Source organism: Episyrphus balteatus (genome assembly GCF_945859705.1).
Source record: "Episyrphus balteatus chromosome X unlocalized genomic scaffold, idEpiBalt1.1 SUPER_X_unloc_1, whole genome shotgun sequence".
Classification (NCBI taxonomy): Eukaryota; Metazoa; Arthropoda; class Insecta; order Diptera; family Syrphidae; genus Episyrphus; species Episyrphus balteatus.
This window is the reverse complement of record NW_026605125.1, coordinates 192,501-197,500: the sequence shown is the minus strand read 5'-3', so window position 1 is coordinate 197,500 and position 5,000 is coordinate 192,501. Positions and strand designations below refer to the sequence as shown.

Genomic DNA, 5,000 nt, shown 5'->3' with positions numbered 1-5,000 from the left:
GCTATCCTGAGGGAAACTTCGGAGGGAACCAGCTACTAGATGGTTCGATTAGTCTTTCGCCCCTATACTCAATTCTGACAATCGATTTGCACGTCAGAACTGTTTCGGTCTTCCATCAGGGTTTCCCCTGACTTCAACCTGATCAAGTATAGTTCACCATCTTTCGGGTCACAGCATATATGCTCAAGGTACGCTCTAGTTAGAGGCATAAATAATATAAATATCATTATGCATAACTGTATAGAACGCCCCGGGATTGAATAAATAATTCATAACAAATTATAAACTAATCCCATTAAATTAAGTTAAGTTAATTATGCCATTGGGTTTTATTAAAAATACCCAATGACTTGCACATATGTTAGACTCCTTGGTCCGTGTTTCAAGACGGGTCCCGAAGGTATCCTGAATCTATCGCATTGTTAATCATAAAAGTGCATACAATATAAATAAACAAATCAATAGATCTATTTACCATTGTAAAATTCCGAAAAATTTAAGCACAATATATAATTATATCTGTCAATGATTTATCAAATCCAAAACATTTATTTTATGTTGAAAATCCGAAGATAAACAATTTGAATAAACTTAAGTAATGGATCTTATGATAAATATTTATTACATTAACAGATTACAATGTCCTTATATGGAAAAATTGCACACTATTGTTAAAATATTTTTTATATATTTTTATATTAGTATTGAATTTTCCATAATGGATATTCAGGTTCATCGGGCTTAACCTCTAAGCAGTTTCACGTACTATTTAACTCTCTATTCAGAGTTCTTTTCAACTTTCCCTCACGGTACTTGTTTACTATCGGTCTCATGGTTATATTTAGTTTTAGATGGAGTTTACCACCCACTTAGTGCTGCACTATCAAGCAACACGACTCTTTGGAAACACCTTCTAGTAATCATTAACGTTATACGGGCCTGGCACCCTCTATGGGTAAATGGCCTCATTTAAGAAGGACTTAAATCGTTAATTTCTCATACTAGATTATAGATGTTCCATACACTGCATCCCATATTTGCCATAAAGACAAAATGGCTTAGTGCTGAACTGATTTCTTTTCGCTCGCCGCTACTAAGAAAATCCTTGTTAGTTTCTTTTCCTTCCCTCATTAATATGCTTAAATTCGGGGAGTTATCTCATATGAGTTGAGGTTGCTTAACACTTTTTATTTGCTTAATAATTTTATATACTCAATTCAAAATATTTTTTATATATCGATCATTTCAGCCATTTTATCAATTCAAGTAGAATGCCTCAATTGCCAAATTATATTATGACAACGATCTGCAATGTTAGAAATTTTTATATACTAACATCCTCTAAAAAATAGATAAAACGAACTTACTGTCGCTCGATATTATTTTGAGGTATATATTATATTTTAATATTATGAATTTTTACAAATCCAATAATATAACATGCGCATTTGATAAATCAAAAGCAGCTTATTTAGCATAGTATCACAACCCTCAACCATATGTAGTCCAAGCAGCACTTCAAAATTAATTAAAGTACATAACAGCATGGACTGCTATATGCGTTCAAAATGTCGATGTTCATGTGTCCTGCAGTTCACACGATGACGCACAGTTTGCTGCGTTCTTCATCGACCCATGAGCCAAGTGATCCACCGCTTAGAGTATTATTATTTTTTTATTTTATATTTAGTCAATTTTTTTTTTTAAGAAATAAAAATTTATTTCTTTTTATATTTTATGTATTTTTTTTATGTTGCGAATGTCCAATTCCAAAGAATCGTTAACTTATAAATTTCTTTTAAAGAAATCTAAGTACAACATTTTTATACATTTTTATTTTTATATATATATATCGTTACAACTTATGCTATGCGTTTTAGCCGGATAGTACCGGGATATTGTCCAAGTACGACACCTTTAGGGGTTAATTCGTCGCAACGTATACACGCCACGCCGAAGGGCGGGTTTTTACACCCAGGAGGATATTACCCCGAAGGGTACGACACCTTTGTTTTTTCGACTTTTGCTCTAGCAAGTTTGTTTATGCATATATATATTTTCATAAGCGTCACTATTTCGATGACGATGACAATTGGCTACCATTTAAATATTTTGTTCATATTTTTTTTTGAAAAAAAAAGACCGAATGCATTACTTATAGTAATACACCCAGTCTAATTTGTTTTTGTATTTTGGTTATAACGTCACTATTTAGATGACAACACCATTTGGCTACGATTTAAATATTTTGTTCATATTTTTTTTTGAAAAAAAAAGACTGAATGCATTACATATAGTAACACACCCAGTCTAATTTGTTTTTGTATATTGGCTAAAAACGTCACTATTTAGATGACGACACCATTTGGCTACCATTTAAATATTTTGTTCATATTTTTTTTTTGAAAAAAAAAGACTGAATGCATTACTTATAGTAACACACCCAGTCTATTTTGTATTTGTTTTTTTTTTATTATATATATATCGTTACAACTTATGCTATGCGTTTTAGCCGGATAGTACCGGGATATTGTCCAAGTACGACACCTTTAGGGGTTAATTCGTCGCAACGTATACACGCCACGCCGAAGGGCGGGTTTTTACACCCAGGAGGATATTACCCCGAAGGGTACGACACCTTTGTTGTTCGACTTTTGCTATAGCAAGTTTGTTTATTCATATATATATTTTCATAAGCGTCACTATTTCGATGACGATGACAATTGGCTACCGTTTAAATACTTTGTTCTTAATTTTTTTTGAAAAAAAAAGACTGAATGCATTACTTATAGTAACACACCCAGTCTAATTTGTATTTGTATTTTTACTTCTTTTGAAGTATTCTTTTTTGTATTTGTTTATATATTTATTGTATATTTTATACATTTTGTACCATAATTGTACATTTTTATTTTTATATTTTATTTTTCTTTTTTATATATATTAAATATATATAAATTTTATTTTATTGGAAAAATCACGTTAATGATCCTTCCGCAGGTTCACCTACGGAAACCTTGTTACGACTTTTACTTCCTCTAAACCATCAAGTTTGGTCAACTTCTGCGAAACAACCGTAACACGTTAGCGTCACAGTGATCACGTCCGGAGACCTCACTAAATAATTCAATCGGTAGTAGCGACGGGCGGTGTGTACAAAGGGCAGGGACTTAATCAATACGAGTTAATGACTCGCACTTACTAGGAATTCCAAGTTCATGTGAACAGTTTCAGTTCACAATCCCAAGCATGAAAGTGGTTCAGCGGTTTACCCGGACCTCTCGGTCTAGGAAATACACGTTGATACTTTCATTGTAGCGCGCGTGCAGCCCAGGACATCTAAGGGCATTCCAGACCTGTTATTGCTCAATCTCATTATTGCTAGACGCAATTTGTCCATTTAAGAAGCTAGTGTCCTTATAATGGGACAAACAAACAGGTACGACTCCACTAACATAAACACATTCAAACACAATTATATTTTACTATATTCATGAATGAAGGCTATGAAAGCTTCAACATCATAATCCTGAAAGCATCTATTTAATATATTTGAGTCTCGTTCGTTATCGGAATTAACCAGACAAATCACTCCACGAACTAAGAACGGCCATGCACCACCACCCATAGATTCGAGAAAGAGCTATCAATCTGTCTTACACGCTTATGTTCGGACCTGGTAAGTTTTCCCGTGTTGAGTCAAATTAAGCCGCAGGCTCCACTCCTGGTGGTGCCCTTCCGTCAATTCCTTTAAGTTTCAGCTTTGCAACCATACTTCCCCCGGAGCCCAAAAGCTTTGGTTTCCCGGGAAGCGACTGAGAGAGCCATAGAAGTAGCTACACCCAATTGCTAGCTGGCATCGTTTATGGTTAGAACTAGGGCGGTATCTGATCGCCTTCGAACCTCTAACTTTCGTTCTTGATTAATGAAAACATCTTTGGCAAATGCTTTCGCTTAAGTTAGTCTTACGACGGTCCAAGAATTTCACCTCTCGCGTCGTAATACTAATGCCCCCAATCTGCTTCTATTAATCATTACCTCTTGATCTAAAAACCAATGAAAGTAGATCAGAAGTCTTATTTCATTATTCCATGCACAAAATATTCAGGCATTTGGAGCCTGCTTTAAGCACTCTAATTTGTTCAAAGTAATTGTAACGGCCCACAACAGCACTCGATGAAGAGCACTGAAGCAGGTTTTAATAGGAGGAATACATAATGGTACATAAGTATCATAAATGTATAAGAACTCCACCGATAATACGCTTGCATACATAAGGTAATGTACAATCCACAATTGTAGTTGTACTACCCGTATGAAGCACAAATTCAACTACGAACGTTTTAACCGCAACAACTTTAATATACGCTATTGGAGCTGGAATTACCGCGGCTGCTGGCACCAGACTTGCCCTCCAATTGGTCCTTGTTAAAGGATTTAAAGTGTACTCATTCCAATTACAGGGCCTCGGATATGAGTCCTGTATTGTTATTTTTCGTCACTACCTCCCCGAACTGGGAGTGGGTAATTTACGCGCCTGCTGCCTTCCTTAGATGTGGTAGCCGTTTCTCAGGCTCCCTCTCCGGAATCGAACCCTGATTCCCCGTTACCCGTAGCAACCATGGTAGTCCTAGATACTACCATCAATAGTTGATAGGGCAGACATTTGAAAGATCTGTCGTCGGTACTAGACCATACGATCGGCAAATTATCTAGAGTTCAACCATTATAACGATTTCCGAAGAAATCGCTTGGTTTTAGCCTAATAAAAGCACACGTTCCAAAAGGTCCGTGTTTATATTGCATGTATTAGCTCTAGAATTACCACAGTTATCCAAGTAACTGTTAACGATCTAATAAACCATAACTGATATAATGAGCCTTTTGCGGTTTCACTTTTAATTCGTGTGTACTTAGACATGCATGGCTTAATCTTTGAGACAAGCATATAACTACTGGCAGGATCAACCAGAATAATGTTATAATATTTTATTTTTAAT

General features: G+C 35.4%; 2 non-coding genes and 1 pseudogene across 2 annotated transcripts; all 3 read right to left on the bottom strand.

Annotated features, from left to right (window-relative positions):
* LOC129920819 (large subunit ribosomal RNA) overlaps positions 1–1,153 on the bottom strand; it is a 2,916-nt pseudogene extending 1,763 nt beyond the window's left edge.
* Positions 1,154–1,485: 332 nt separating this feature from the next.
* LOC129920826 (5.8S ribosomal RNA) lies at positions 1,486–1,664 on the bottom strand. Its single transcript, XR_008773363.1, has one exon. It is a non-coding gene; the product is annotated as a 5.8S ribosomal RNA (ribosomal RNA).
* Positions 1,665–2,983: 1,319 nt separating this feature from the next.
* LOC129920754 (small subunit ribosomal RNA) lies at positions 2,984–4,975 on the bottom strand. Its single transcript, XR_008773310.1, has one exon. It is a non-coding gene; the product is annotated as a small subunit ribosomal RNA (ribosomal RNA).
* Positions 4,976–5,000: the final 25 nt, after the last annotated feature.